Raw genomic sequence first — 12,720 nt, 5'->3', positions numbered from 1 at the left:
AGACGCTCTTATCCAGAGCGACGTACAACAAAGTGTATAACCATAACCAGGAACAAGTATGACGAAACCCCTAGAGAGAAGTACCGGTCCAAGTACAGGGAACAACCGCATAGTTCAACTTGGACCCTGGTGGTTAAACTGATTAACACTAACAACGAGAACGGCAACAACGCAATCTATGGAAAAATAAAAATAAATAAAAATACAAGTAGTCGTTAAGACTGGCGCATCAACTAAGTCACCTATTAAACAGCTGCCTAGTTTAGTCATTTACAGGGGGGGAAGGGAGGGATGGGGAGAGGTGCAGCCTGAAGAGGTGGGTCTTCAGTCGTCGTTTGAAATGGGTCACAGTCTCAGCTGTTCTGACCTCCACAGGGAGGTCATTCCACCATCGTGGGGCCAGAACAGACAGGAGACGTGTTCTGGAAGTGCAGGTGCGAAGAGGGGGAGATGCTAGGCGTCCTGAGGTAGCAGAACGGAGGGATCTGGTTGGCATGTAGGGTTTGAAAATCTTGTGAAGGTATGCTGGGGCTGATCCCTTGACTGCCTGGTATGCTAGAACCAATGTTTTGAATTTGATGCGAGCTATAACAGGCAGCCAGTGGAGGGTAGTGAGCAGGGGAGTTACGTGGGAGTGTCTGGGGAGGTTGAAGACCAGACGAGCCGCAGCATTCTGGATGAGCTGCAGGGGTCTGGTGGCAGATGCCGGTAGTCCAGCCAGAAGAGAGTTGCAGTAGTCCAGGCAGGATAGAACCATTGCTTGGACCAGGAGCTGGGTTGAGTAGGTGGTGAGAAAGGGGCGGATTCTGCGGATGTTGTATAGGAAAAATCTGCATGCCCGGGTTACTGCTGCAATGTTGTTGGAGAGGGACAGCCTGTTGTCCATCATCACTCCGAGATTCTTGGCGCAGGGTGATGATGTCACTACGGTGTCCCCTAAGGAAAAGGAAAAGTCGAGGAGGGGGGAGGATAGAGCAGGAATAAAGATTAGTTCCGTCTTTCCCGGGTTGAGCTTCAGGTGGTGATTGTCCATCCAGCTCTGAATGTCCCTCAGGCAAGCGGAGATGCGGGCGGGGACCTGTGTGTCCGATGGGGAGAAGGAGAGAAAGAGTTGCGTGTCGTCGGCATAGGAATGATAGGACAAGCCATGGGCAGATATTACAGGGCCAAGGGATCTGGTGTACATGGAGAAGAGAAGGGGACCAAGGACTGAGCCCTTGACAACGCACAACAAACAGCGCAGTCCATGCGCTGTTTCAGAACAATGTTTGAATGCTGTTTGTGGAGTGGGAAACGAGACTGGATCAGATGGCTTCAAATATTTTATGGGGGGAAACTTCCAAGAAAGTGTTTCATTACTGTCCTCTCCATGACACTTGTATCTCGGCCAATATTTTTGTTGTTTTTGCTATATTTATATAGGGTACATAAACTTAAACCGGGGGGGGGGGCAGAAAATACAACTTGCCCCCTCGCCGGGCCCGACGCACACACGTACGCACACAAACACATACATCCAGCCAAGTTACGCTTTGGCGGGGCATGCCCCATACCTATACCTATACCTATACCTATACAGCACCACTGAACATCATTTATAAATAAAAACACGCGCGCAGACACACACACACACACATATCATATACTGCCAATAGTATGATTTCATTTGTTGCTTGAATGTTTTATCTTTTAACATTGTGTCATTGAGTTTATCAATTATGTTTTTTTTTTAATCTTTCAGATTTTTATATACCCTATTTCAGATGTGTTAAGGATGTTAATAGAAATGTTTCATTAAATTCCTGGTGGTGTTGTCGCTAGGTAGCGTAGAAGTAGCCCATGGAAGATGTCGCAGCTACGTTGCTTACTGCTGCTCTGCTGTGTAATCGGATTTGTGTCAAAAGTACCTAACAACAGACAGCCTATTGCACAGGCAGTTTAAAATGACAAGGCATATTGTGTTCCCAAACCAAAAGTTTTCAATTCGTCTTGATTCGTCAATATTTTTATTTGTGGTATTTATTTGCTCTCGATCAGAAATGTTTTCCTTGATACAGTTTTGACACAAATCTGATTCTTGAAAGCAAATTTCTGATTCTGAAAGTAACGTGGCCGCTACATCTTCCCAATAGATGAATTAACTCGATCCTCTATACCTCGCGACTATCTCCCACAGATGGAGTGAGCTGTCTGTGTTGCTGAATCCAATTATTGTATTAAACTTCGCCATATACGCACATTTACTTATAAAGTCAAATTTCACTGCAGATAGCTAAGTATTGTGATATTATAGGGCACGTAACATTTTTTAAAAACAGAAACTATGCTACATAGGCCTACTTTAAATTTTAATTGGCATTATACATCCATTCACAAAGCAGAAGTTGAATCAAAAACGTAGGCCTGAGCGTTTACTCTTGGATTTCACTGTAACACCTTTTAACTCATCTTTCAGGTGTGGACACTGATTCAGTGCGCTTGGTTTTTGAGTCAACGGCGATGGAAGATGAGAAGACGTTTTCCGATTACCATATCCAGAACATGTCCTCGGTGATGATGATCTCGCGCATGCTAGGGGGACGGATACCTCAGCCGGTCCCATGGACACTCAATCGCAGGTCGGCCGCGAGAAACATCCGCTACGTTGCACAAGAACATGACTGCCAAACCTGACAACGAGAACCGCAAGAAGTTGTAGAACTGTCGTCATAATTATTATTTGGTACAAAAAGTTCTGTCATTTCTACATACTGAAACCAAAATGTATAAAAATACCCTTTAACAGAAGCTCAGAGTCACTATTTTAGCCATGTGTAAATTGTTTGATTGCAAATCTTAAATTATGGAGTTACAGTCAAATCAAGAAAAAATGTCTTGGTCTCAAACATTATGGAGGGCACTGTATAGCACCACTATCCTGTCACAGATCTTATATACTGAAACTAAATTATGTGTATTAACCCACTTAAATGATTATATATTGTCACAATATAGGAAAACACATGGAGTTTTAAATAGACTATCAGGTGCTGTGATTTAAATGTGTGGATGACTATTTTATATATGCGTATTTTTACTCGAATTATCTAATATGATAACTAACACTGTATAGATGGGAGGGGGCCTGGACTCTCAGAAGCAATAGGTCTAACCTTATTTACCTTATTTGGGAGACCTGTAAAAATGTAATAAGTGACGATTTGCTACTGTCTAAGAAAACATTAATGATATAAATGCTGGGAGGGACTGCCCCTCTGTGGGACTTATCTCTTATTGTACAAACTGACTTCTCTTCTGCAGTACCTACCTTGTACCATTTCTACCAACTCTTGGAGTCTTACACAGGTAAAGGGCATTTGGGGATCCATGGTCTAATGCAAGAAAATACAAATACTGTATGAGGCATTTCACTTAGGACTTATCTACATGAAACATTACCTACATACAGGATTATAGCCTATTTAGTGTACATTCATTATTTATTTTTGAATAAGTGTTTGATTCAGACACCAGCTTTTTACTTAAATACTTGAACAAATGTTTAAATGTACAGACTAAGACCCTGTACACACGGAGCTTTCAAATCCATTGTACAACGAATTCTACACAACAGTTGTGATACAACAGAATTTAATTATGTGTGTGTATGCTTCAAAACATTTACAGAATCATTGTGGGAAACACACATTCAGGAGGTAGTGTACAACGCATCTTGAGCGGAAAAGCATGATTAGGCCAATTGTTAAACACTCGTAGGTTGACAAATGTGTGGCTAGCAAACGATTGGTGTTTGTGCACGCACAGGGTACAACTGTTGTATTGCCAACACATTCTAGAATGCTCCCAAAATGTTTTGAAAACAGGCATGGGGGCCCTCACCGTTTATGCATTTTAGAAATCCAGACGACACAAATCATGATAAAGTAAGGGCATCATCAGGTGGTGCTTATGCTTAAGTACAAACAGAAGACTGCATTTGAGGCCTTGGAAGAAATCACACGACTGAGTGAATATTACTGAGGAGGACAGTGAATTTGCTTTGAATTCATAGCAGAGGGCATGTTCAATGAACAACTTGATCCCATTTTATATTAATGAGCATCTAAATTCATTCTTAAAATATTTTTATTATTCAGTGCACTTTTTATAAAAGACTGTAGGGTTACTTGCTGTGCTCGTTTAGGCTGAAATGCACTGGTTCAGGATCTCTGGCTGTCGTAGTAGGGTATCGGTAAGAATACACAGTCCAACATCCAGTTTATATTGTAATGACATACTCAACACAGCAACATGAGCACAATCCGAGGTTGACTACATTAGAGGGTTGTTGATTTCAGGGTTGTTTTCAGGATGTGTGGTTACTAAAAAGGAAGCAGCATATGCATACATTATAAACAAAGTGATTATTCGAAAGTCATATACACATACAAATAGGGAAACATTATGTACTTTGTTAGAATACCCGAGCGGTCAAAGGAGGCAAAAGAAGAGAAACACTAGTCCAGGGTGACACTTCAGCACGAAAACCTTTATTTTACGCAGCACCGTGTACAACAGCTCTACCCAACACCTTCCAACCCATCCCCACACACACGGACTGACTGCTTTATACAATGGTGCCTGCTCAACCAATTGGCTGGCACATACCATTTACAGGGTTCTTTTAATACAGATATCAACACACATAAATATACAGTAAGTATTTACATAAAACCATTACCAAAATATATATACAGTCTTAATAAATATGTACACACCCAAATATAAACCGAATAAATACCAATAAATATCTTACATAAATAAATACATTCAAACAATACCACCGAACTCCCCTCTACCCACTTCCTGCTTGTTGTTACCCTCCCGGAACTAATAGCTGTGCAAGGCCCTGGGGAATTTTTTAGCCCGAACTCCCTGTGAGAAGGAGAACAGGCAGAGGTAAGTTCGCATAGACATATATACATATGTATATGTAAGATCGTTCATGACACAGACAGATTTCAATTTACTGTTACAATTAGCTTAGCATGAGCTATACATTATACTCCTCCATTAACCAATATTTTGCTTCGATTGAGTCATAAATCAATGCGCATTATTTGTTCGTTCACAGGCGAACGACGAGGTGGAACAGCCCAGCGTCTCCGCTGTGAAACGCCAAACCTAAGCGAACTACACAAACAACCAATCAATAAATACATTTGTTAAAATACCGTGTGTGTTTATTTAACATGTTTACGTAAGCAAATATGTGCATCAATTAACCATTTTTGTCTAGTAACAATACTTACTATTTTCTAGACATCTAGTAACGGCGACCCGTCGTTACATACTTAAATAGTTAACAAGGATGTACACTGAGGAAAATAAAAATATGACTGCAATGCAGCTATATTTAAAAGGCATCTTATTGTGAATCTGAACGTAACAATGACATTATCAGCCATTTATACTGGTCTATAACTGTGCAAACCTGCAGTGTTGTGCTTCACTTCCACAACACGGGATTCTACTGCAACTGTAACCTTTATTTGTATCAGCCATGTGTATTATTTAAATCTAAACAATTGTCATTTTTGTAACTGGTAATACTGAACTATTTAAATTGAACTCTTAAGTCTATACATTTCCATTTATGCGTATATTGTATTCAGTCTTCATTAAATATTTTAGTTCCCCCTCTTGTGTTCCCCCTGGGACCTTAATTAGGGAACACATCTTGGTATGGTTAGTTTTGGGAAGGAGGATTGTGCTTGTAACATGCTGATGTGCTACTGCTCCTGCCATGTTGGCTACTTCCATTAAATGTTATACCTAACGATACTCACTGTAGCCCAGTTCATTACACCTTCGCCTCGACCGAGACTTGGAGAACAGCCTCTTCCAAATATTCGGGTTACAGACTGGTGGCAGCGGGTTTTTTTTTAACGTTCAACATTTTTTGGGAAGTCTTACAGCCAAGGCAGTGAACTAAGATGGCGTCTTTTTCAATTAGCCACGAAGCTAAGAGTGGTGAATGGACTTTATAAAACCTTCAGTAAACCGATGGATATTGGAGTTTAAAAGGACACCGTTATCACTCGCTTCATTCTAAGTTGGAACAGTTGAAAAGCATGTTGGCAGATCCCATAATGGAAGCCTCGAATGTTCCGTTATTGAGCGAGCTAGACTACGATAGCGAAGCGGAACTCGGTACCACAGTGCAACATTCTGAAAACGCGCTTTCAAGCAGCAAAACTACGAGAGTAATTCATTACAAAGTTGAACTCCCTCCGTGTTTTCACGGGGACGGTAAGGATAAAGAAAGTTTTTCTCTGTGGAAAGCTAGGTTAGAACTTGCAGTAAATGCCTGTACGGACGTGCAACGGCAAGATTTAGCCACCATTCTCCCAACCAGACAGGCACCGCCCGTCTCTACCACGCTGCGCACACTCCTCGGTCACAGCAGTATAGCTCCTCGCATGCTTCCTACTCCAGCTACAACCTCTCGCCTGACCGCAGGAGACAACGCTACTCTCCTTCACCCTCATCTTCTCCACGTCGGCATGATGGCCACGACTACAGCCACTACAGACATCGGAGCCCAGACCACAGACGACACGTCAGTCCTCCTGACCATCATCGCGATCATCGTCACGAGCCGCGGCACTCCAGCACGTTGGCGCCCAGCAGATCACACAGCCCACCACCTCTGCCAAGGGACCATCGTCATCACGTCAGCTTCGTCGAGGAGGACGTCAACCATCAGGGAAACGCATGGTAGCAGGTACTAAGGGCCAAGTGTCTGCTGCTCCAGAGAACAGGCCCCAACGACAAACTGAACGGGTAACATCCTATGTATTTGCAATTGTTGAGAGTACTGCAGTCCACGCTCTTGTAGACACAGGCTCAGACATTTCATTGATTAGTGAAACCTTGAGAATGTCAATTCCCTCTCTGAAGACAAAACCCATTCAAAAGTCCTACCTCCCTGCAAAATCAGTGGCTGGTGAACATCTTGACACTCTGGGTATGCTCCCTATTACCATTCGACTAGGTGAAGAGCTTTTCACCCACAATGTCCAAGTAGTTAGGAATGCTATTCAGTCAGTCATCCTTGGATGGGATTTTCTCTGCGGACATCATGCTGTAATTGACCTGAGAGAGAACCACTTAAAATTGTATGACTGGACTGCTCCTCTCTTAAGCTACCAGCAAATGGCCCCTCTCATGTGCGGCGCTGTGACACTGGCTCCCATAGTTGTCCCTGCCATGTCACAAATGAACATTTTGGCAAAAATTCAGCCCACTACATGTGAGCCAGAGCTCACATGCAATTACACTGGTCTTCTAGAGCCTGAAGCCCAATCTGTACCAGGTCTCTGCGTAGCACGTACCATGACTCCTGTCAAGAAAGGTGTAACCTGCATTCGTGTCATGAATCCCACAAATGACGACTGTTATATGCCAAGGGACACTAGACTAGGAGAGTTTCACTCTTTAGTCAAACAAAAAGGTGAGGAATTCTCCATAGTGGGAAATACTGTAGCTGAACTGCAGACTCAGATCGAGCCCCAGCTATTGCCCAGTGTAGACCTCAGTCAGTCAGTACTAGACAGTGCACAGCAAGAACAGCTGGAGATGTTGATTCTGAAATATTCTGACGTATTCAGTGCTCATGATCAAGATTATGGCCGCACGGATGTTATCAAGCATAGCATCCATACGGGAGATGCTCAGCCAATCAGACAAAGAGCGTACAGAACATCACCCCACATGCGAGCAGAAATAGACAAGCAAGTTCAACAGCTCCTTTCTCAAGACCTCATTGAAGAAAGTTGTAGCCTTTGGTCTTCCCCTGTCGTTTTGGTTAAAAAGAAAGATGGCAGCTACAGATTTTGCATAGATTTTAGGAAGTTAAATGCAGTCACTGTCAAAGATGCATACCCCTTGCCACGTCCAGCAGATGCTTTGGATAGCTTGTCAGGCGCTTGTTGGTTCAGTACCATGGACTTATCCAGTGGCTATTGGCAAGTCGAACTAGACACACAGGATAAGGAGAAAACTGCATTCAACACGGGAAGTGCACTGTACCACTTCAAAGTAATGTAATGTAAGTAATGTAAACAAAGTAAGTAACCCGTGTTCAGCAGTTGTCTACGATCATGAAAATGCACTTTTGTACGTCGCTTTGGATAAAAGCCAAATGAATGTAATGTAATGTAATGTAATGTAATGCCTATGGGTGTCACGAATGCCCCGCCCACATTCCAACGACTCATGGAGCTTGTGCTCCGTGGGCTCCATTGGAAAGAATGTCTAATTTATCTGGATGATGTGCTGGTGTTTAGTCGGACCTTCACTGAGCATATCAAAAGCCTTGAGGAAGTTTTCAGCCGCTTCCGTTCAGCCGGTCTCAAGTTGAAAGCCAGCAAATGTCATCTTGCCCAAAACCAAGTGTCTTTCCTGGGACATGTAATATCCAGGCAAGGTCTGCAGCCAGACGCAAAGAATCTTGATAAGGTCAGAAATTGGCCTATTCCCAGGACCACCACTGAAGTGAGAACCTTTGTGGGGTTGTGCTCCTATTACAGGAGATTTGTAAGTAATTTTTCTGTTCTTGCTGCACCCCTTCATGCTCTCACACAAAAAGGTGCTGTGTTCAATTGGTCTGGTGACTGTGAGGATGCTTTTCAATCACTAAAGCATGCCCTCACCAGTCCTCCAATTGTGGCTCATCCTGATTTCACACAGCCTTTCTTGTTATACACTGATGCTTCACAAAATTGCATAGGCTCAGTGCTTGCCCAGATACAGGACAAGAAAGAGCGTGTTATAGCCTACGCAAGTCACACTCTCACCCCTTCAGAGCGAAAATGGTCCACTTATGACCGTGAGCTTTGGGCCGTGGTATAGTCAGTACGACATTTTAAACATTTTCTGTGTGGAACCCCATTCAAGATTGTCACTGATCACAAGCCTCTTCTGAGTCTAAAGAATGCCCCTGTTGACAATGATCCAACAGGCAGAAGAGCACGCTGGATACTTGAACTGGATGTTTATGACTTTACCATCATTCACAGAGAAGGAAAGCAACATGCAAACGCAGATTCCCTGTCCAGACTACCGGACTCTCCTGCGACACAAACAAAAACAGTTCAGTGTGTAATGTCCAGTTCAGTTCCGGAGATAGCGCCCTCTCCTGTTGAAAACCAGAACAATGACTCTGCCAATGTTCCTGATACCATGCCTACATTATCCATTGATCTGACAGAACTCCGAGCCCAGCAACAGGCTGATTCCTGTATCAGCACAGTCATGTCCTGGAAAGAGGAAGGTAATCGTAGGCCACCTCTTGGCAAACTCAAACATTCGCCTGCCACCTTAAGGAAACTCTGGCATGAATTCTCTAAACTGACAATTAAAAATGGAATAATGTGTCGTGGAGTTAAGCACTCTCCCCGCACCCCACATACCTACCAAGTGGTCCTGCCTGAAGTGCTCATTCCCACAGCTCTGAAATGCCTGCACGGAGGAAAATTTAGTGGACATTTAAGTGCAGAGCGCACTTTGCTTGGAGCCAGGAAAATTTGTTATTGGCCTTATATGTCCCGTGACATTTACAAATTCTGTTCAGAATGCTTACCTTGTAAGCAGGCCGTTCCAGAAAATTGCTGCGGATCTCACCGAGCTACCCATTACTTCGCAAGGACATAGGTATGTTTTGGTTCTGATGGACTATTTTACTCGTTATGTCAATCTTTACCCCCTGAGAGATCAGCGAGCCACCACAGTTGCACAGTGCATTTTTGAAGATTACATCAGGAAACACGGTATTCCAGAGTCGATCCACACTGACCAAGGTAGACAGTTTGAGTCAGACCTGATCAAAGAGTTGATCTTACTTGGAATTGAGAAAACGCGCACCTCTCTGTACCATGCACAATGTGATGGTATGGTTGAAAGGCTGAACAGGACATTGAAAGACCAACTTGCTAAGTATATGTATCAGAGTGGGGGTGAATGGGACAAATACTTGCCTCAAGTGGAATTAGCCTATAACACTAGCATCCACTCCAATACTGGATTTTCCCCTTTCTTTCTTGCTCATGGAAGAGAGCCACATTTACCGGTAGGCATCCTCCTAAATTGGGATCCTGCTGTAACCACTTCTACACCAGGCACGCCAGCAGCATATGCCTGTGACCTAACTGCACATTTATCACATGCTTTCAAGGAGGCTGCTGAACAGTCCATAGCAGCTAAACTTCACCAGAAGAACCAGTACGACAAGAAAATAGTGTTTCACCCACACAAAGAAGGTGATTTGGTGCTCTTGGATGATCCAGCTCAAAAGCAGAATAAGCTTGCTCCCAGATGGAAAGGACCATACAAGATTCTGAGACGGATGGACAAGGACGGCCAGCCAGGGGTCACCTATGAGATCTCAGACCCAAGGAATACACAGTCCAGGAAGTGGGTAGTACACCACAAACGCCTCAAGTCTTATAGAGGCTCATCGTTGGCCTTACCAGCCAGGTATCCCTCCCCTGTACCTCCTGGTCTTACCAGTGTTATGGCCCCTTGCTCAGCTCCCCTCACTGCATTGTCAGGAGCACTGCCCTTTCACCTTCCTTCCCCACCTTATGTGCCTAAAAGGCCTGTAAAGCAGCTTGCCCCTGCTGCTGGGACTGCACAGCCATGTCAGGCCCTTGCCCAGCCATTGACTGTGCCCACCCCTGGTCCATAGCCCAGGCCTTCCCTGTCTTTTGGACTCCCTGGTCCTGCCAGGCCCCCTTCCCCTGTGCCAGCTACTCCACCCAGAGTTACTCGCAGTGGTTGCACGGTACAGAAGCCCTCCAGGTTCAAAGACTTTATTACATAGCCTGCTGTTTATGGCTGTTGATATGTATTAAAAACAGTTCTCACTCTCACATGCATATACATTGTACGTTCACACTTCATACATCTCTCATACATGCCTTCTCATTATTCAAATGTTCATACTTGCACTTTTCTCAGGTTTCATTTTATTACTTACTGATCTAATAAGTAATTGGTTAACTGAGTAGTAGGTCTGATGCCTACTGCCTATATATATATATATATATATATATATATTTTTTTTTTTTTTTTTTGTCCTACTTATCTTGAGGTAGCACTTCTTGCACTGTTCTTCTGTAGCCTTGTTATATGTTTGGCACTAGTCGTGATTGTTCTGGAAACGAGGACGTTTCTTTTTGTACCAGGGGAAGACTGTAACCTTTATTTGTATCAGCCATGTGTATTATTTAAATCTTAACAATTGTCATTTATGTAACTGGTAATACTGAACTATTTACATTGAACTCTTAAGTCTATACATTTCCATTTATGCGTATATTGTATTCAGTCTTCATTAAATATTTTAGTTCCCCCTCTTGTGTTCCCCCTGGGACCTTAATTAGGGAACACATCTTGGTATGGTTAGTTTTGGGAAGGAGGATTGTGCTTGTAACATGCTGATGTGCTACTGCTCCTGCCATGTTGGCTACTTCCATCAAATGTTATAACGAAACTCACTGTAGCCCAGTTCATTACACCTTCGCCTTGACCGAGACTTGGAGAACAGCCTCTTCCAAATATTCGGGTTACACAACTAACCTTTACGTTAAGAACTTTGACGTTATAAAGTAGGCTACAACTCTACGATGGTTGTGATAATACTTTTTAAAACGAAACACTGTTGAACCAGTTGTTAACAATAAACTAAAACTGGATGTGTCATCTGCTTGAACTTCAAACCAAGAGTCAGAATTAAATTGAAAGCAAAATTCTGCCCTTCTGCCTTTTTGCTGCCGTCAGATTGACGCTAGATATAGATAGGCTAATCGGAATATATCAGTAGGCTATGTGATGTTGCAAAGATTTTCTGTTTTGTTCCCGCAATTGAAGAACAGAGGAAGAACGCAAGAAACACGTGAGTTATACCAAGGTAAAATGTAACATAGAGGAAAATGTATTTTCGCATTCATGCCTTGAGCAATAAGATTGGTATTGTAATAATTGTAATAATTCATCAGACAGTAATTTTGACATTTAGATAGGCCTATGTGTGATAGATTTTTTTTATCATATAATGACTAACTGCATAGAATGATATTAAAATATGGTCCGTAAAAATGCACTGTTTTAACTTATTACTCTTTCATTTCATAATGATAATCAACAATACGCGATTAAATTCAGCATCGGAAACATGCATGTTTTGCGAAGCTGGCCTACAGATACTGACAGACCGATATATTTTTACGTAAAAAAGTTGTTTATTATAATAAACAGCCAAATAATTAAAAAAAAACAATAATAACAACAACAACACGCATACAGAAAAAAACAAAAAACAAATCATGACAAGGTTGTATGTATTTTTCGTCATTAGTTGGTATGTTTTAGAATATAGTCTCTCAAGAACATGAACCTGCTCTCGACAGTAAGTCGGGTGAGTCATCGTTCATAAAACATGTCCTCGTCAGAAAAAATAAATGTATAATAAAATAAAGGTAATCTTACACAACTTAGCTGTAAATTTGTTGTTTTCAGTTTGGTACAATTATTGAAACGCCGGCTACGCAGCGATATGTATACTTGGCAAAATTAACACGACACATGTTAACAGACGTAGGGTACAGGATATGGATGTTTTTCAGTGTATCAGTGGATTGCATTTTAGTTGTGTGGGACTGTCTCTTATCAAATAGT

The 12,720-nt window shown here is 42.5% G+C and overlaps 1 long non-coding RNA gene across 1 annotated transcript in view; it reads left to right on the top strand.

Annotated features, from left to right (window-relative positions):
- LOC135260580 (uncharacterized) overlaps positions 1-12,720 on the top strand; it is a 67,091-nt gene that overhangs the window by 18,796 nt on the left and 35,575 nt on the right. The gene's annotated exons all lie outside the window — the stretch shown is intronic.

This window comes from Anguilla rostrata, chromosome 8, assembly GCF_018555375.3.
Source record: "Anguilla rostrata isolate EN2019 chromosome 8, ASM1855537v3, whole genome shotgun sequence".
NCBI classification, from domain to species: domain Eukaryota; kingdom Metazoa; phylum Chordata; class Actinopteri; order Anguilliformes; family Anguillidae; genus Anguilla; species Anguilla rostrata.
The sequence above is the reverse complement of the archived record's forward strand: the minus strand, read 5'-3'. Positions and strand labels throughout refer to the sequence as shown.